The sequence below is a fragment of the Artibeus jamaicensis genome, unplaced genomic scaffold (genome assembly GCF_021234435.1).
Source record: "Artibeus jamaicensis isolate MK-2021 breed Jamaican fruit bat unplaced genomic scaffold, CSHL_Jam_final contig_685, whole genome shotgun sequence".
Taxonomy (NCBI): domain Eukaryota; kingdom Metazoa; phylum Chordata; class Mammalia; order Chiroptera; family Phyllostomidae; genus Artibeus; species Artibeus jamaicensis.
The window spans coordinates 2,238,732-2,260,570 of record NW_026521924.1 but is presented as its reverse complement, the minus strand read 5'-3'; the positions used below and the strand labels follow the sequence as shown (position 1 = coordinate 2,260,570).

The following is a 21,839-nucleotide window of genomic DNA, read 5'->3' as shown; positions in this document are numbered from 1 at the left end:
TAATTAATGTTTAAATAATAACCTTGGTTTAGTTCTTTGTGGGAGGAAGCAGGAGAGGAAAAATTATGTATGGAAAATGCAGGCTATTTTGAGAAGTAGCATACATTTTTCTATGTGAAAGACGTTTTTCCCTTAAATCTTTCTCTAAATACCATTTCAGCTTATGCCTGAGGGAGTGGATTAGCTGTATCTTTCTTCAGTCTGAAATTAACCCCCTCCCTGCAAACTGCTCCAGCTCCAGCCTGCTTTCAGGTTACTAAACGGGGGAGAGTACACAAAATGTTCTTTCTCTTTCCGGGCTGATTTATCTTTGAACTGCCAACAAGTAATATTCTGGCAGCATGTAAATCTGAATTTGTGTTTTACTTCAAAAAAGAAAAAGGAAAAAGAGAAAGAAAAAAAGAAAGAAAAAAAAGAAAATAAAAAGTCTTACTCAGACATTTTTCACTTCATACCAGGAGTCTTTTCCTGCCTATTTTCTCCATCAGTGTCTGTGAGGTGTCTCATTAATAAACTAGTGTTCTTGACATGATTCTTTTATTTAAAATGTATATTTTACTGATTATTCTATTACAGTTGTCCCAATTTTTCTCCTTTTCCCCCCTCCTTGTCCCAGTACCCTCATTCCCTCCATTACTGCCCTCCTTAGTTCATGTTCATTGGTCATACATATAAGTTCTTTGGCTTCTCCATTTCCCATACTATTCTTAACCTCCCCCTGTCTATTTGTACCTACCACTCATGCTTCTTAATCCCTCCACCTTTTCTGCTATTCCCCCCTTCCTACTCTCAGCTGATAACCTCCAAATGATCTCCTTACCTATGATTCTGTTCCTGTTCTGGTTGTTGCTTAGTATATTTTTTATTTTTAGACTAAGTTGTTGATGGTAGTGTTTGTTGTCATTTTAATGTTCATATTTTGATCTTCTTTTTCCTAAATAAGTCCCTTTAACATTTCACATAATTATAGCTTGGTGATGATGAATTCCTTTAGCTTTACCTTTTCAGGAAAGCACTTTATCTTCCCTTTCATTATAAATAGCTTTGCTGGAAAGGGTAATCTTGCTTGTGGGTCCTTGTTTTTCATCACTTGAGTACTTCTTGTCAGTACCTTCTTGCCTGCAAAGTTTCTTTTGAGAAATAAGCTGATAGTCTTATGGGAACTCCTTTGTAGGTAGATGTCTCTTTTTCTCTTGCTGTTTTTTAAGATTCTCTCATTTTCTTTAACCTTTGGAATTTTAATTATGATGTATCTTGGTGTGATCCTCTTTGGGTCCAACTTGTTTGGGACTCCCTGTGCTTCCTGGACATGTATGTCTATTTCCTCCACCAAACTAAAGAAGTTTACTTTCATTATTTTTTTCCAAATAAGTTTTCAATTTCTTGCTCTTACTCCTCTTCTTCTGACATCCGTATGATCCATATGTTGGCTCCTTTGGAGATGCCCCAGCATCTTCTTATACTCTTCTTGTTTATTTGAATTCTTGTTTCTTCATTCTGTTTTTTCTTCCTTATGTTACAAATCATTGATTTGAACCCTGGCATCCTACCTTCTCTTTACTGTTGGTTTCCTGTGGATTTTTCTTTATTTCACTTAGTGTAACCTTCATTCCTTCTCTTATGTTTTTGCCGTACTCATTGAGTTTTCCAAGCATCCTGATCACCAGTGTTTTGAACTCTGCATTTGATAGGTTAGTTATCTCTGTTTCATTTAGTTCTTTTTGGGGGGTTTTGTTCTGTTCTTTCACTTGGCCTATTTCTTTGTCTCCTCAATTTGGCAGCCTCCCTGTATTTGTTTCTGTGTGTTAGGTAGAGCTGCTTTGACTTCCTGTCTTAGTGCACCTATTAAGTAGTACGGGGCAGAGCCTTAGGTATTTGCCAGGGCAGAGCAATCCACCTTTCACTCTGTGGCTCTGTGTTGGGGGAGGTGTTGAAGAGGGGAGACAGTGCCACTTCCTGGCTTCTGTAGGTTTGCCTGGCACTTGCCTTGTTCCCAGTCACTTTGCCCACTTCCCCTTATGCAGCTGGCACACTTCTAGCTGCTTCCCTGTTTTTGAATCCCATAGTGGTAGGTTTATATATGTTCTAAGCCTATGCCAGTCCTATAAGTGGTCTTTCTGAGGAACTGGTGGTTTCTTTCACCACCCCAACCTCTACTGGTTTGTATAGACAGAGGTAATGGGGCTTTATCTTCCTAGTGCTGGAAACTTGGGCTGTGCAGTCTGGCCTGGAGCTGACATCACTCACTCCCAAGTATCCCTTTCCCCAAGTTATCCCTCCACCTCCTGATCTTTATCCACCACAGATGAATGTGAGACTGCTCCTTCCACCACTGCTTTCTTCACAACCTCTGCCACCTCTCCCCACCATTCTGCCTCTCCACCTGTCTCTACAACTCCACCCCTCCTACTCCTCTGGATGAATGTGGCTTCTTTAAATCCTTGGTTGTTGGACTTCCATACAGTTCGATTTTCTGGAAGTTCTGGGTATTTTTTGTTTTGAGGTTAGTTGGAATTCTTCTTGTGGTTGTGCAAGGAGGTGAAGCATGTCTACATTCACCTCCATCTTGACCTGAAGTCTGACACATTGTTTTTTTTTAGTTAAGTTTCTGGCTAAATCTATGTTGCATTTTTTTGGCGTGTGCGACTAAATAGCACATAGGGAACATGGAAAATAATACCAGATACTTGAATAATGTTATTAGTTCATCTTCCACGAATTAATTACATTTCTTCTCTTAAAAAAGAAAACTATTAAAACTTCAATTTCACATTATGTTGGTTTCACAAATACTTTGGCTAATAGTATAGATATTGAGCCATTACTGAAAAAGGAATTTTTGTTGGCTGGAGACTATAGCCAGGAAGAATAAAGTAAAGAAGAAGAAGGAGAAGGAGAAGGAGAAGGAGAAGGAGAAGGAGAAGAAGAAGAATTTGTATTCTTTCATGTCTGTACAGTCTACCCCCCAGCCCAGTTTAGTGAAACTTGACACTTTCTTAAAGAAGTTATTTACTAGACTTGGTTTAGCCGTCCACCAATATTTAGGTCCCCCATCTTTTTTTTCATCTTTCAATATTCAGGGAGTCTGAAATTAATTGAAGACAACTGTTTATTCCTATGGTTATAAAGTAAAAGTAAAATGGAGTTAGGCAAATTTATGCTAGGGTGAGCTTACTGTCCTTTACATGACTAAATCTATCCAGCAGCTTAAACCTTAGATGCTAGATAGACTGTGAAATGTAAAGCTACAAAGAAATTGGGATCTTAAATACCATTATTAATAAAAGCAGTTCAGAAATCAGCCATAGAATATGCAGATAAAAACACAGTGAATGATTAAAATGAAAAGTTTGGCAACACCAAGCATTGGTGTAACTGACGTTCTTCTCTTCTTCTAGGGGAAGTGCCACCATTTTAGAGAACTGGCAGTAAAACTAAAGCTACATAGATGCTTATATCGGATTCAGCAATTTTATTCCTGGTTAGAGAACTTAGAGAAGTGAGTCCATATGTTCTTCAAAGACATGCATAAGAATGTTGACAAAACCACCTTTGTTATTAGTCCCAAAGTTTAAATAATCAATAGTAGTATGGATGAGCTAATTGTGGCATATTATTACAAAAGAATAATATAGCAAAAAAGGTGAGTCAACCATAAGTACATACAATGATATGGACAAAATTCACAAGCTCTATGTTGAATGGAAGAAACTGGATATCAATGTATTCAATAATCATGTATTATTCACTTTTCTTCAAATGATATTATTCAATGAACTTCAAAACATGTAAATATAATCTATGGTATTACAAGTTAGGGTAGTAATTAGAATTATAACGTAGTGACAAGAGACACAAGGGGGACTTCTGAGGTCTTGGTAGTATTCAGTTTCTTAATCTGACTACTGGTTACCTGAATATGTTTGCTTTGTAATTTAAAAAGAAAGAATGAAGAAAAAAACAGCTATACAAATGAAGACTATTAGCAGCCTAAAAGTGTTTGTGTTTTGTGTTTTTTTAACCATAGACAGAGTTCAATAAAAAATGTATGATTAACTTTATGAAAATTTGTGAGCAAAAGTTTTAAATTCTCTAAGTGGCCAGGGCTAACTGAATAGAATGTAAGACAGTTTCCACAGTGTTTCAAACTTTCCTGATCTTTAAATTGTGGAAGCTTGTAAAAAACAAAGAGTCATCAAGGAACATATATAAAGGACACATGGACAAAGCCAAAGGGGGTAGGATCAAGGGTGGGAGGCAGGGACCAATGGGGTGGCAGGGAGTGGTGGGGAGAAAATGGAGATAACTGTACTTGAACAACAAGAAAAAAAATATTGACTCTAGGTTCTTCCTTAGGAGATTCTAATTTAGTGTGTTTGAGATAAAGCCAAGTGTCTTTTTTTATCTTAGTTTTATTTTTTAGAGACAAATAATTTATTTGGTAACAAGGAGTAAAAAAAGAATTCATAATTCATTTTGTCTCTTTTGGTAATTGAACTGCAATAGTCAAATGAACAGCAGTGTTCAAGAATTCCTTTGCAGTCTTTGGTCTTGCAGAAGTACAAAAATGCCTGAGTTATGTGACTTGCAAGTATTAGTTACTAGACAGAGGTGCCAGCTGTTGTGCTTTCCAGTGCTTTAGCAGTTGCTACATTTTTCTTCTTGAGTTCAGTTTTTATGTCAGGAAACAGGACTTCCTTGATGTTTCTGGAGTGTGTGAGAAACATGGTAGTATGATCAATGCCTGTGCCCCAGCCAGCTGTGAGGGGCAGCCCTCCGTCCAGGGCAGCGAGGAAGTTTTCATTTATAAGCACGTCTTTTGAAAAGCTGCCACTGCTTCATGGGGTCATTCAGCTTAGTGTAAGCATTGCTTACTTCCTTCTTTATGCCAATAAGCTTCAAGTGCTTGGTCAGACTGTCTTTACAGCAGTGCCATTTTGCTTAAGGTCTCACTATCTACAGAGGATCACAGATAAACATAGGACTGATACATGTCACTCCCAAGAACTCTTCAACAAGCTTACTGAGGAGCCTGACTGTGGTCTGTGGTGGAGGGCATTCAACACTTTTTGCCACACAGATATTGTCACATTTCTTCAGTTTCAGTGAGGTTAATTTCTGGCAGCTTCACCCCCAGGACTGTCTCAATCAGCTCTTCTACATGCTGATTCTTTGGAAGGGTGGGGTGAAGTCAATCTTGTAGGCTTGCCCCTCTGGGCTATCTTGATGGTAGATCACTGCCTATAATATGCTTCATTATCCTTGAAATAATCTTTTCTGTGATTTTCATGAGATTGTGATAGTCTGTGTAGGACAAGTAAAAATCATGAGGAGCTAGCTCAGGACTGTGAATCAAATCAGTTCCTTCATTTCAGAACTGGAATCCAATTTCCTAAACACAGATGACACTACCAGCCACCAGCATCTTATGGTAGAATTCTGGAGTAATTCTTATGTATAATTCAGGTCCAGCTCATTGTGGAAGGTGTTTGAAGGCTTGGCCACAGCTTTCCCTGGGATGATGTGCATCATGGGAGTTTAAATCTCTAAGAATCCAAACTGATCCGAAAAAATTCTCATATATGTGATGACCTTAGAATGGATGATACATTTCTGACTGACAAAGTCATTCAGGATCAAGTCCGAGTATTTCTGAAGACATTGTGTTTCCTTGTCTTTGAGACCAAAGTGAAGATGAGGTAACATATGCGGGCAAGGAGACAGCAGTGTTGGCTGGAGTGGTGCTCCAGCAGTGTGGTGTCACAGGGAATGATGCTCAGCTCACCCTCCTTGGTTTTCTCAGAATTTCCCTGAACTCCAATTATGTCTCCCTGATATAGTTTGTTACATCACTGATATGAGTAAATTCTTCTGATTCATGATTCCTGGAATTGGCTATGACTTGCAACTTGATTCTATCTTCTGTAAGATCATAGAAAATGAGCTTTCCCCCAGAAGCTCTTTTGGCATACATCCTACCTGCCATGTTTAAGGTAATGTCACTCAGGTGGCCCCCAAGCTGGAAGTGACTGTATTCATGGGTAAAGTGAGTGAGTAAGAAGTGTATGTGGAACTTCCATGGCTATGGGTCCTTGCCATTGCTCTTTAGTTGATGGACTGCTTGGCTGTGGACGTTGTGGTATGGGTTTGGGTCCAGGTTTTCCTCCCTGGCACTCACATCATTGGCAGTGATGCGGTTGGTAGCAGCAGCATTGACCTGGCAAAGTCATTTCTCATTGAGCTCTACTTTTGTTCCTCCTTCTCCACTGTTTTCTTTTCAGCTTTCAGACATCTCTTTAGCTCATTTTGCTTACTTTCAGCTGGCTTCTGTCCACATGCACCTCAGGTGCCTACCCTGTAGCCATCTCTCTGGAGGGCCCAACCTTAAAGGTGGTATCTTTATTTTTCAGACACAACTTGATTATTCTCATGGTTAGTCTAAAAGTGAGAAACAGAATTATATGATTCTTTTTTTAGTCACAGCTAAAAATGATGTAGCCTGAATTATTTCTGTTTCTCCTCTCTCCACCCCAATCCTCCCACTTATCTCCAATTCCAATTTGAGCAGCGATTCTCAACGCTGCGTTATGCACTTGTTAAGAAGGCAGATTTCTTGGTCTGACCCTGACGATTTTGAATTGTTAAGTCTGAGAAGAAGCACATGCATTTTTCATAAGCATCTTAGAAGCAGCTCAAATTAGGAAACAGCTTGTTTCAGTGTACCTTGAGAAACTTGGGCCTGGCGAAAAAGGATACGCTGGCTAAACAAACATATTTGCTTAGTTTTTCCACTTTACGGCTGGGCTAGTTATTTAACATTGGTTATTATTAAGTCCCTAATAAATGTTAAAGTCATGGGAGATGGGAGGCGTGTCTCGTTTCTTTCTTAGGGGTGATTTCACACATCTTTCAATGTCCTGCTTAGCCAGCAAGCATTAGGGACCTCACAATGTCCAGATGATTGCAGTTATTTTTGTCACTGTTTTACATATAATCATTGTTAGAATTAGCCTGGATAAGCTGAATTTCCTTTTATACTTCCATAACTTTTACTAAACAGTAATCAATTTCACCGGTCTCCAGGTTTATTGAGTATCTATTACGTACTTTGTTTCTGAAGTATCGTTTGGTCTGTCTCATTCCATAGGCTCTAATTGGAGGCTTAGGAGCAAAAAGATTTACGTTACAAAAAATACAGGGCCTCCTGCATTTTTATGTTTTACTCATCTGAATTAGAATATAGATAAGTATTTGCCTGCTTATCATTCTTTGATAGGAATTCTATTAAAATTAAAATGCAGAGAAGTTGTGAGAAAGGGTTTTAGCTTATTATAATGAAGATTCAACCTGTTTTTGCAAATTGTAGTCATGGGCTCTTTCTCCAATTAAGAAAGACCAACTTATTCAGTCTCCTAGAAGCTTTGCTTGCCTGACATCTTGTCTCCATGCACTAAACAGTTGCTGTTTTTTAGGAGAAGGTACTTCATTATTTCAGGAATGCACAGATTAGCAAAGAAAAAGAAGGAAAAGAATATTATTACTCTAGTCAAATGATCAGTTACATTCAGTTAAAAAGTATTTGCCTAATACTTTTTGTGATAGGTCATATGGGATCCCAGTCTTCCTGAAATTTATTTGCCACGTATGTTCTGTAGTTTTTGTTGGTACATGAAAATGCTTTATAGAAGAGTCGAGTAATGGGGAGAACTAATTATATGTATTTACTGTATTATTTCTGTTTTTTAAAATATAGGCCAGATATATCTGACTTTTTATGAAAATAAGTAAAATAACGTGAGGTTATCTTAGAGATGAATTGGTACCCGTTTTAGAATGCATTTTGGTATGAACAGTAAAAATTTAAACCTGGAGTAGGTGGGACTATAAACTATACTTGGAAGAGAGTAACTTATTAAAACTCCTTTGAAAAACTGTTTGATAATATCTACCGCAGCTAAACATGTATTTACCCTGTGACTCAGCAGTGCCACTCCTAGGTATAGTCTCATGGAAAATATGTAAAATATTCACCAAGAGACTGCACAGGAATCTTCATAGCAACACTATCCATATCGTCCCCAAATAGAAACTAATACCAGCCAATAGTAGAGAAGATAAGTAATGAGAATAAATAATCTTTAACTACACACAATCGTATGGATGACTCTCACAGACAATATTAAGAGAAATCAGGCAGGTGCAAAAGAGTATATACTATATAACACCTTTTATTCAAAGTATGAAAATAGGCAAAATTAATGTCTGCTGTTAGGACTCAAGACAGTGGTCACCGTGGAGGTTGTATGGTAACTGAAAGAGGGCACGAGAGGGTTTTAAGGGGAGTAATAATGTTTTCTTTTTTGATGCTACTTAGAAAGGTGTGTTCAGTTTATGAAAATACATTGAGGTGTATATTTATGATAAGTACCCTCTTATACATTTACTATAATTCAATAAGATATTTGTATGCATGAGTTTGATGCAAATTAGAACAGTTTTTAGTTTTTATCAGTTATATTTACACATATCTATTTGTTCAAGATGGCCTTGTATAAAAGTAGAGATTAATATAAATATAAACAGTATTCTTTGGCATTATTAAATAACCATTACTTTTGCATGTTCTTTAGTATGTGATAAGGAGGTGATATAGCCAGGTGGAATAATGTCAGGATTTGGTATCATAAAACCAGATTTGAATTACGGCTCTGTTCTTGATAACTGACTTTTGGAGCCATATTATATCACCCCTTCTAGGCCTCACTTTCCTCACGTGAAAGTGAAGTATAATAGTATCTAAGGCTAGGTGAGTCTATTGTGAGTCCCTGGAATTTCTATCATTGTTTTTTATAATGTTTGTTTATCAGAATGTGAATTTCATGGGGATAGAGATTTTTGTCTGTCATATTCATTATATTATGCCAAGTTCCTAGGACTGTGTTTGTTGAGCAATAAGTCCTGGGGAGAGAGGTCCCCATAACTTTTAGCTGTAAAAGCAGAAGACAGAGGTCTACTGGAGTCTCAGGTGTTCCTGGATGGAGTCTGTGCACAGACTCTCTCAGACTCATTTGCTCTGAGCTCCAACTTTGGGACACCAGCTCCAAAATTGCCAGGGACATGCAGGGTGGGAATAAATTATTCAGTGAGGATTGGGGGGACAGCGTTTTGCCAGACAGAGTGCTGGCAGAGGCCATTGTTCCTTTGCTGGGCCCTTCCCCCACAGAGCCAGCAAGCAGTGCCATGGCTGAGTCTCCATCAACCTGTCTATCACTGTTTTCCTTGACCTGGTGGTTCTCTGAGACCCTACTCCACCCAACTTGCAGGCCCACCCAAACTGTTACCAGTGGCCTTTCCATATGAATGGCCTGTCTTGGCTCATATTTCATACTTTTCTAAAATCTCTCAAGCAAACAGCGTGTAGCCTCAATGTACCCCCAGACCTGGCACTAGGGGCAGTTGGCCTTGGTTCATAGCTTAGCCTCTCCTGGGCATCTCCAAGCTCAACACAAATAGCAGCCATCTGCAGATCACTTTGTAGCTCATGCAGAACGACACAGGGAGAACACAGGCAGCAGCTGACCTTGGCCTGCACCTCCCCAGAGCCTCCAGAGCCAGCATACCTGGTGTACAGCTTTGTATTTTGCCCAAGAACCACCCAACTACCTCCCCCAGTGACACACTCAAGGAATGAACTCAACTAGGTGCCAGCACCCTGCAAAAGTGTGTACTGCTCTGTGGGGTTGGCACCAGCACAGCAGATCCTCCACGGTGGTGACAATCAGTCCTCACAGCCAATCAGCCTAGGGCTAAATTACTCTTACTGAAGTACCAACAACAATCAAGGCTCACCTACAACAGAGAGTGCACATAGCCCACATGGGGTGGGGACACACCTGGAGTGCCCAGCTTAGTTGATGGAGGAGGTTACCCTGCTTGACCCTATAGGGCACCTAGTACATAAGGCCATTCTGCCAAGACCAAGAGACATAGCACCTCTACCTAATACCATACATAAAAACAAACACAGGGAGGCAGTCAAAATGAGAGACCAAGAAACATGTCCAAAATTGAAGAGTCAAAACTTTGAGTTCTAAGAAGGGCGTGATGCTTTCAGGGTTCCATAGAAATATGATGAAATTGTACTGGTCAGGTGACAGTGTCTGTGAGAACTTGAGACATTCCCAGTCTGCCATTTCTATACTAGTCCACATTCTCTGTCTTATTTCTGCTCTTATTGCTTCTTGGGCTCAGAGCTCCACTTCTTACCTGGGCTTACACTTACTTTCTGTTTTGTTTTGAATTCACCAATTCAGATTGTTACCTGGTCTAATTCTGTTGAACTCTACTTTCTTAGCTGCATCTCTAACCATTTACCCTGCCCTTCAGATTCCTTCATTTGTCAAAGGTATGCCTATGGGGACTAATGGGCAAGACAGGCAGAGATCTGAACCTGATTCTGGTCACAGAGTCTCCTGCTGAAACCCTGCAGGCCCATCACGGGCTAGGCTTTTCTGATTCTCTGTTCACTGGCCCATGGCCCTTTAAAAATTTTAAATTTTTAAATTGTGAAATAGATACTGTGTAAAATATAAGATATAATAGTAATATAAAAGTAAGATATAATACATTACATATAAAATATAAAATATTCATACATTTTGCTATTGTGACAGATTTCACTCTTAAAAATAACTGAGCAAAGAGTTTTGCTTATTGTGCTATAAGCATAAATATTTACTGAATTAAAAATTAAAATAAAATTTTGAAATATTTAATTACTTTGAAATAATAATAAACCTGCTATATAAATAGCAAACATAAAACCCATTACTGTATCATATTGCAAATAAAATATAAGTAACTGTATTTTCCAAATAATAAAATGTATTAAGATGAATTGCATCATTTTACATTTTTGCAAAAATATTTACATTTAATATCTGTATTAATAGGAGACAGCTGGACTCTCCTACTTTTGCATCTATTTGTTATATCACATGCCACAGCCTGTGGAAGACTCCACTGTACTCTCTTGAGAAATGAGAATAAAAATTAATGTCTTAATATTACTAAGAAAGTAGTTTTGACCTCATGGACACCTAAAAAACCTCAGGAATGCCTAGTGGTTTCTGGACCATGTTTGAGAAATTCTGTCAGAAATGATTTATTCTGCATTACATTACAATTTTATTTATTCTGTATTACATTACATTTTACCAACTGATTTCAATGGATATACATAGGGCTTTAATAATTTTATATCAAATAAGAAAATTATTTGGGGGAAGAGAGGGTGGGTTGGGTTGATGACGGCATAGAGGGATAAATGATGATGAAAAATTTTTATAAAATAAAAAATAAAATAATTTATTAATTTTGGTATATGTACATTTTACAAATACATTTTTTAGAATGCATTATGAATGCAAGAAAAATTATAATTGCCTATATTTTAAGGTATATTTTAATGGGAATATTTTAAATGTAACATTTAACAGGAAATGTTCTATATATATCACTGAACTTTATAAAAAAGGCATATTATTTCCAAAATATAATACAATATTATCTACAAAAATATTTCTCTATTGAATGATGCTTATAATTTGTAATGAAGTATATAAAACTTGTTAGAATACAATTTCATTTCTATTAAAATGCCTATATATGCTAAAACACCAAATAAATAGCTGTCTTTATTATTAAATCAAAGAGCTTCGGTTGTATGTATTTTGTAGGAAAATGAATTTTTCATGGGCACATGATCAGAAGATGACACGCATCAGGAAAATGCATCAGTGTGCTGATTTAGTCATTTAGATTCTGCATTTCCACAATTGGTATTTGTGAAAGGGAAGAAAGGATGTCATGACTTGATCCTCCACAACACAGAGAGGCTTATGCTGCTTGAGCAGAGGCTTCAAAAGGCGCAGAATCAGGCCCAGGTTTTGATGTGATTTGATGATCAATAGCAGCAGAGCTGCTAGTCTTCATGGGTGATTAAAGACAACAGGAGCGAGATGGTATGAACCACAGAGCCTACTGCCACCAGACTTAGTTTTTCCCTTCAAGTCAGGGAAGCCCTTATTAGAAGTCCTTAATGTGAGCCTGGTTCCCTTACCAGAGTCTATTTCAAATTTTTTATCTCTGCCACTGAATTGAAAGTGTGACTGCCATTTTCAATAAGCCTCAGAGCTGCTAATGCCAAAATTGCTTTGGGGAGCCTGTCGATTAATTTAGACAATGCAAAACACAGAGGCCCCAAGGCAAGAACACTCCATAGGACTTTGTCTTATTTGGATATAATCGAAAGTCCAGATTCAGCTTAAGTGTGACACCTTTCAGTGACATCTGGACTTTCTGTTTGCAAACACTATTACATAAGACCTCTCACGGTCCAGAGAGCAGGAGGCCACTCCATTTTTGAAAACTTGCTTTATGTTATGAAGATGAAGAAGTGAAAAAGCAGATAAACACTGAATTATATTTTAAGGATTTAAATTAGACACATTAATACTGTTGACATAAACATGATGCAGTATAACTGGGGTACTCTTGAGGTGATTGCATCATTTACTTGAACACATCCATAAGTAAAGTTTGTTACTTAGATATATAAAGTTCTATATTTATATATAAAGTTTACTTACACATAATCTAGTGACAGTCGTGAGTTCAAGTGTCATGATATATGTAAACACCATGTTCTTTTGATCTAGTTAGAATATTTCAGTTGTTTTTGTGAATAACATTACTAAATATTACTCACAAAGGAGATACAATACTAAATTTGAAACTTTTTCTGGATGTAAATTTCTTTCTTTCTTTCTATTTCATTGTTCAGTTACATTTGTCCCAGTTTTCCCCCCATTGCTCTCCCCTGCCCCCACCCACTGCTCGCCCAGTCAGTCCCCACCCTGTTGTCCATGTCGATGGGTCCTTCATACATATTCCTTGACTAGACCCTTCCCCTCCTTTCCCGTGCTATCCCTCTCCCCTGACCCTCTGGTCACTGTCAGTTTGTTCTTATTTCTATGTCTCTGGTGCTATTTTGCTTCTTTATATGGTTCATTAGGTTTCAATTATAGGTGAGATCATATAGTATTTGTCTTTCACCGCCTGGCTTATTTCGAATGATAAGCTCTACAGCTCCATCTTAAAGGAGTAACACCTCTTTATCAATAATCAGATACCATTCATAATAACATTTTTAAACCCCATGGCACTGGATTGCCAAATCAATGAGGATATGACAATTAAAAGAGAAGTGGATTTTTAAATTTTAAACTGTTTTATGTAAGTAACCCATTAATAAAATCCCCAAATATGCTGTTTTTAAAAATAATATGCTCACCTTTGAGAAAAGCTCTGTTTAATATGTAATTATATATTCATTGATAAATAACTAATTTGACATTTGGGGTTACATTCTTGAACTGGTAAAACATATGCTTCAAAACTGTAACATTTTAAAAACCAAAGTAATTAAAACAATAACTTTGTTTTAATCTAAAGTTTACAATTATGATTTAGAATTTAGTTACACCTTTTAGAACTATCTAAGGAATAGCTTGGGGTAAGAATTGAGTAAATCATTCCTACACTGGCTGATGTAGCTCAGTGGATTGAGCATGGGCCTGTGGACCAAAGTGGTGCCAGTTCAATTTCTAGTCAGGGCACATGCCAGGTCCCTAGTAGGGATGCGTGAGAGGCAACCATACATTGATGTTTCTCTACCTCTCTTTCTTCTTCCATTCCCCCCTCTCTAAAAACAAACAAACAAACAAACAAATAAATAAATAAAATCTTGAAACAAAGAAGAAATCATTCTTTGACTTAGAATCATGGAGCTGTAAAAGAGAAGGGGAAAAGGAAGCCAGTGAAGGGTAGATTAATGAATGACATACTGCTGAGGGCAAATGGGCTCCAGTTTTTAAAAAATTTTTGCTTATTTATCTTTAGAGGGGAAGGGAAGGAGAGAAGGAGAGAAATATTAATGTATGGTTGCCTCTTGTGAGTCCCCTGCTGGGAACTGGCCTGCAACCCAGGCATGTGCCCTGACTGGGAATTGAACCACAATCCTTTGGTTCGCAGGCCCACGCTTAATACACTGAGCTACACCAGCCAGGCAGGGGTTCCACTTTTTAAAAATTCTCACTTGCTTTTTTTAATAAGCAAGGACATGCTTATTGATTTTAGAGAATGGGGAAGAGAGAGAGAAAGAAAGGGTGAGAAACATTTATTTGTGAGAGAAGCACCAATCAGTTGCCTCTCCCATGCTCCCCAACCTTGAGCACTGGGCTGGCAACCCAGGCAGGTGCCCCAGACAGGAATCAGATGGGTAACCCTTCACTTTGTGGGACGATGCCCAATGTACTGAATAACACAAGTCAGGGCTGCATCCAATTCTTGATAACCAATCTTTTCTTGATAGATTCAAATGATATTTTATAATCAGATTGAAAAATACATGTTTAGTACATGCTTTTTCTTGCTTTTCTTTAAAAACTATTTTAATTTTTAATTAGTACCCTTGTTAGTTGTCATATTTTACTTAACTAGGCTCTTAGCTTTTTCTGTACAAATGTAATTTTATTATGTTTAGTTTTTATTTTATATAAGATAATTAAGAGACTTGAGGGGAAAATCCCACTTTAAGGTAATGCAATCATATTGGATTTCCAAATCCACTTTGCATATCTTTGTATACTTGAATTAATATAAAAGCTTCATAAAAAGATGAGAATTAATGGACTCAACCTGTTAGAAATAAGTAGTTGTATTGCTGATTTAAGTTTGTTGAATGAGATATCTCAGGATGCTAAAGAGGCAGCCAAGCAGTTTTCAGGTGATTAAAGAAAATCCTTCATCTTGGAGGAACTTGAAGGAACATAATGCTATTTAAGTGGAATCTAATCAGGAAGAAGAAAAATGTGGAAGTTAAAAGACGGAATGTTTCATATCATTATTTGCAAAGCACATGAACAAAAGGTGAGCAAGATAATTAAATGTCTTGCTGCTAAGTAGAAGCTTTCAAAGCAGGTTAATTAGAGATCTTCCTTAAAAAAAATAAAATAAACATCTAAGGTAGTTGGAAAAGCTAACTTAGTTATACAGAGAGAGACCAAGATGAAAGAAAGTTGATAGTATTGTACATGGTGGCAGATGTTTCCAGTGATGAACTTAATTGCTCAGCAAAATTCTGATCAGCTCTGAGTAGTTTAAGCATCAATAGTGTTTTAGTGTGTTTTAAATTTTTGTAAAATGGAAATTCAAGCAGATTTAATATGCAATGGCACTAAATGTATTATCCCATTACCTTGTTTATTCCATTTTTCAAAGGATAAATAGGATTTGATTTTTTGTATTTGCCTGAAAAACTACCAAAAACAAATACTATCGTTCCTGTTATAACAATGTATTTGTAACTGTCACACAAATATTGAATATTATCTCCTGTATCTGCATTTTAGATTTCAAGACATTGCTGGTGATGGCATGAAGAAACTGACATGCCCCAGATTATGTTTTGTAAACATGTGCTAACAAGGCTCCAGCTTCTCTTAAAGGGCTGGCCAGGTCAGAGTACTCATGGATGCATTTTAGCTGAAAATGAAAACTAGGAAGTCATGACCTTAGGACCTACTTCTCTACCCAAGAAAGGAAACTCGAAGCTAAAATGTTACCCCAGGCAAACACATATTAAACATGTTTTTTTTTGTCAGTGTTCTTTTACTCTTTCAACATTTTAATGACCTCAAGCTTACTTAGTAATGCATACTTTGGGGACAAACATCCAGTAGCAGATTGCTTCATTTATTATCAATTAATTTATTTATTCTGCCAGTCACTGCAGCTTTACCTACAAAGAACATATTGAAAAAGTTAAACTGATCCTCTGGTAGTTGACTGTGAGTATAAAAGGGATAACTACCTCTAAGCAGTTTCAAAGGCTGATGTTGGAGTGTCACATTGGAGACCCCTTTGGAAAGCTAAAACAATAACAAGCTCAGACATTCTCAGCTGAAGCATATGATATAAATACTTGAATTAAAAACATGGATTCTAGGCCCAATGAGGTATTTAAACAGTTTTGGTTTTTAACATATGCTTTGTCTAACTGTTCTTCAACTTTGCTTGAATATTGGAAATTTTTAGAAAATTAAAAATTATGCCTTGGTGACACCTCAGACCAATTAAATAAAAAACTCTGATGGTGAGATTTGGGCATCTGCATTTTTTAAAGCACTCTAGGTGATTTCAGTGTATAGCTAAGGCTGACGACCACTGATTTGTGCACTTGTTGTTTCTTCATTCACTTTATTATTTATTTATCTTGACCTTATTAAAAGAAACACCTTGTAGCATGACTTTATTAATTTAAAATGTTAGTATAGAAGATTTTCTATTTAAAAAGAAAAGAAACTATCATTATTTGCAGATGACATGATACTGTATGTAGAGAACACTGATGATTTCACCAGAAAACCTACTAGAACTTTTAAACGAATTCAATAAAGTAGCAGCACACAAAATAAATATCCAGAAACCAGTTGCACTTTTATATACCAGTAATGAACTATCAGAAAATGATATTAAGAAAACACTCCCATTCACAATTTGAAAAGAATAAAATACCCAGAGTATTTTTTTAACCAAGGCTGTGAAAGACCAGTACTTAGAAAACTACAGGACACCAAGAAAAAAATTAAAAATGGTAGAAATAAGTAGAGACATATACAATGTTCATGTATAGGAAGAATTAACATAATTGGAATGTCCATACTACCCAAAGTAAACTATGGATTCAACCCAATTCCTGTCAAGATACCAATGATGTATTTCACACAACTAGAAACAAACATTCCAAAAATTTATAGGGAACCACAAAAGACCCCAAATAACCACAGAAATCTTGAGAAAGAAGAACAAAGTTGGAAAAATCATACTATCTGATATAAAATTATACTATAAGGCCATAGTAATCAAATAGTAAATTACTTGCATAAAAACAGACATATGGATCAATAGAGCAGAATAGAGAGCCCAGATATAAACCCAAACCTTTATAGTGAATTAATATTTGGCAAAGGAGACAAAAACATACAATGGGGTGAAGATAGTCTATTCGATAGATGGTGTTGGGGATATTGGACACATGACATGCAAAAAATAAAAATAAACCATCTTGTTATACTATACACAAGAATAAATTCAAAATGGATTAATAACTTAAATATTAGACTCTAAACTATAAAAAGCCTAGAAGAAAACATAGGCAGTAAAATTTCACACACTTCTCATAGCAATATATATTTTTCTGATATATCTCCCTGGGCAAGGGAAACAAAGAAAAATTAATCAGATTGTTTACATCAAATGAAAAAGTTTTTGCACAGCAAAGGAAACCATCAACAAAATGAAAAAAAAAAACAATACACTCAATGGGAGAACATATTCACCAATACATCTGAAAGGGGGTTAATATTCAAAATACAATTTAAAAATGGGCGAATGGCCTGAATAGACACTTCTCTGAAGGTAGCCCATGGACATATGAAAAGATGCTCAGCATCAGTAATCATCAGAGAAATGTAAATTAAAACCAAAATGAGATATCACCTCACACTTGTCAAAATGGCCATCATCAATAAATCAACCAAGTGTTGGTGAGGAAGAAAGGGGAACCCTTGTGGCATTGCTGGTGGGAACGCAGATTGATTGATACAGCCACTATAGAAAGCAGTATGGAGATATCTCAAAAAATAAATGGAACTTCTTTATGACCCAGTGATTCCACTCTGGAATTTATCCAAATACATCTGAAATACTAATTTGAAAGAGTATATTCACCCCTGTGTTCATTTCAGTGTTATTTATAATAACCCAGAAATGGAAGCAGCCCAAGTGTCCATCAGCAGATGAGTGGATAAAGAAGCTGTGGTACATTTACACAATGGAATACCACTGGGCCTTAAAAAGTCAGGAAATCTTATCCTTTGTGACTTCATGGTTGGACCTGGAGAGCATCATGCTAAGTGAAATAAGCCAGTCAGAGAAAAACAAGTATCCTGTCATTTCACTCATATATGGAATCTAATGAACAAACTGAACAAGATAAATGGAGACAAACTCATAGATAGAAAGCAGGCTGACAACTGTCGGGGGGGGCTGTTTGGGGGCATGGAGGGATTGAGCTAAAAGGAAGACATGAGGAAAAAACTCACGGACACTGACAACAGTGTGGAAATTGCTGGGGTGAGGGGAGTGAGGGGATTGGAGGAGGATATGGGGGGATAAATGGTGATGGACAGGGACCTGATCTGGGGTGGTAAACATGCACTATAGTGTAGAAATGATGTGTTGTAGAATTGTGCACCTGAATTCTATATAATTTTGTTAACCAGTGTCACCTCAATAAATTTAATGAAAGGGAAAAATAACAAAGTAGTAAGAAAATTCAAAAATAAAATGTCTTTTTCTATAGAGCTGGACTTGGGAGCATCATAAAAGGTCATGATTCAGAGTTTATATTATTTTTAGCTTATTTAAGTATATAAAATTTTGTCTCCATGGTTTGATTTATACAGACACTTTGGTGGACAGAGAATATATTTTAATATGAGTGTTAGACACCTTTTTATTCAATCTCACATCTTTCTAACCCATTTTTTTTGTTTATACATTACAGTTTTACTAGCTGAACAGAGATAGAGCATGCTAACTCCTCACTGTACATTGACTCCCAGACTATGTTTTCTGCTTGGGGGCTTTCTGGACATTTCTCTTGAGACTCAGCTAGTCTAGTACATTTACATATCTGATTAATTTCTTGATCAGTAGGGGATAGGAGCAAATAGTAACATTCCTCTCTTTTCTGTGTCTCAGGCAGACAGTTCTGAAGTGTATTCTACACATTTCTCGAGAAGGTGCTCAATAAGTTGAGTCCCAGTTGCTCACATCTGTCACCAGCTTGAGTATACACAAGTGGATTGCCTTTCCCCCTTCCCATGTCATACTTCCAAAGAAAGCCCAATATGGTTTCTTAGATATCACTTCTCCAAACAAAAACTATTGGGTTGGCCAAAAATTCCATTTAGTTTTTATTTCTGTAAAATGAAAGACATGTTTTTCATTTTACCAATAACTTTATTGATTTGGATATTGTGAGTATGTCTGCTATCTCCCACATGGTATAATGTTGATTGTTCTCAATTAATGTCTCAATTTGATCACTATCAACTTCAACTGGTCTACCCAACCATGGAGCATCGTCCAGTGAGAAATCTGCAGCATGAAACTCCACAAACCACTTTTGACACATTCAATCTGTCACAACACCTTCTCCATACACTGCACAAATCTTTTTTGTTTTGTTTCAGTTGCATTTTTACCTTTCTTGAAATATAGAGCTAATATGCCAAACTGTTGTGGGTTTTCTTCCACCTTCAATATTAAAATGACTACACAAAAATTCACCAATTTTGATGTTTTTTAATGCATGCTGATATGACAGCTGTCTCAATACAACCTAACAAAATTGTTTTGAATGACATTAAAGTTAACTAAGTGCTACTAGAGCCATCTTATGGAGAGAAAAAAAATGAACTTTTGGCCAACCCAACATCAGCACCTCGCCTCAATCTCAGTTTTTTAGTTTCATTGAAGGTAAAAACCAGTTTAGAAGGGGAAAATCATAATAGGCATATTATGGTTTGTGCTCCTTTTTCTATTGTGATGTTCTATTATACCAGTTTTTCTACTTAGTACATGTTTTATCAAAATATGATAGAGAACAATCTACTTCCAAATATTGAATGCCAGGAGAGGTCCTTATTCCCATGTTATCAGTTTGTGAATCTGCTGTTGCATCTCCTGCCTCATCATCCTCTGTGGTTTTGTCACCTTGAGTATTCTTCCCTGTGACATGCCAGGAGTTTGCCCTATCTCACTCTTGAGCAGTGCCCACACCACACATTCACTCCAGACCATGAAGTGAATATTTTATACATTCAAACACTTAGTAGCATGAGCATACTGTTAAATGAAATGGGGAGATTTTGCAGAGAGAGAAATAATGCTGACCCAGTGTGATAATACTTGTCTAGTGTAAAGACAAGCACTTTATAGTTAGGGTCCCAGTGCAGTATAATTGAATTTTCCATTACCCAGAAAATAAATACTGTTAATGGATATATTAATAAGGAAAACATAACCATTTTTCCCAGCACTGAAACAGATTTCCTTTTCTTCACTTGAGCATCAGATGCATGAAAATGCATGCTCTTAAACTTAATGATGGCATTCTTTGCCATAAAACACTCATGTAAGAGGAGTCACATTTCCAGAATCACACTGACTTTAGGTCATACACATCAAATGAATGATTCCAGAAACATTTGAAAATATGAATGAGAAACATACACTCATTTCTCTCTGTCTGTCTCTTTTGGCTGAGTGCATGTAATTGAGTACATGGAATTTGCATGCATAGATGATGGAATTCCTTTGTCTGAGATTATTTGTGAGCTCAGGGACTGAGGATCTGTGTTACTGTTGCAGATAACTCTGATGTATGTTCCACATCCCCTTGGCTTTTCTCTGACTTCAGACACAGATCCAGTAGACAGTGCTGTGCAAGTTCGATTTCACCTTGAACTAACAACATTTTGCCTTAAGTTCGAGCGCCTTTCAGATTTCTGCGCACATCCTTATTCCATGTTACTGGAGCTTTGTTTCCCAAATAACAGTACTGTCTAGAGCCTGAGGATTTTAATGTCCCAGAGGAAATCACCAACCAGAATAGTCAGGAACCCTGGATATACTTTCCAGTGTCTCAACATTTAGGTGGAGAATCATGGGAACATTTGTACTCTTATCAGAAATTCCCATGGATTCATACCCTGATTCCCCATAGCAGTAACCTCAGGAATGGACCCTTGTATTGGTCTCTCCTTCCTCCCTCTCTGTGTATACAACCCTAGTTCTGCTTCCTGGAATCACCTTCCAAAAAATATCTATATCCAAGTCCTTGCCTTAGGCCCTGATATCAGAGGAGCACAAACTATGACAGTGATATTAGACCCTTTATGTAATCTTTCTAAATCAATGTTTATTCATATATAAAATAGAAATATTAAGGTTTACCTTACAAAGTTGTTGAGAGAACTGGGTATAATTTATGCAAAGCACTTACTCCTATCCATGGCAAATGACCCACTTTAAAATTGATAGGTAGGCAGTAAGAAATAGGCATATACAAATTTGAACACCTCATCCTAATGTGATTTTCATAGAGAAGGCAAGAAAGAGTGAGCAGAACTGAGAAATAATGCAAGAGTAAATACTTACCATGTTTTTACTTTTATCATCCTGAGAAAATTACCGTAAGGTGTGATCAATCCCTTGGTAGAATCAGTATTTGCACAGATTGAGATTCCCAAATGTTCTGTTCCTTTTTCCCTTTTCTAAAAAATTGTTTCCAGGAATTAGAAATTCAACTTAATTTTCTTAGTTCATTCACCTTAGAACTATTTTCACTGCATTATTCTTAACTAATAATGCATTCTACTTCCATCAAGGGTTTTCCCGACCAGAAAACTCAGGTGAGCCCAAATTTCACACAAGCACCTCATTTGCCCAGCATTGTTTTGTTGGAAAATTAGTTCTTCCATGTACAGAGGATGTTGAGAAACTGGCAATTACTTCTTTAAGTTATGTTTGCTTCAGAAGTACAAATATTTAAATCAGATTAATTTTGTTTTACGCTAAAATAGTACATTTTGATTGTGCCCTTAGGATTAAAATAACTAGTAACCCAGTGATACTGTAGTTAATGA

The 21,839-nt window shown here is 36.8% G+C and overlaps 1 protein-coding gene and 1 pseudogene across 1 annotated transcript in view; one reads left to right on the top strand and one right to left on the bottom strand.

The window, feature by feature from the left end:
* The window catches only part of MACROD2 (mono-ADP ribosylhydrolase 2), a 2,162,759-nt gene that overhangs the window by 572,167 nt on the left and 1,568,753 nt on the right, over nt 1-21,839 (top strand). The gene's annotated exons all lie outside the window — the stretch shown is intronic.
* Nucleotides 4,602-6,365, bottom strand: LOC119050628 (lysine--tRNA ligase-like; annotated as a pseudogene).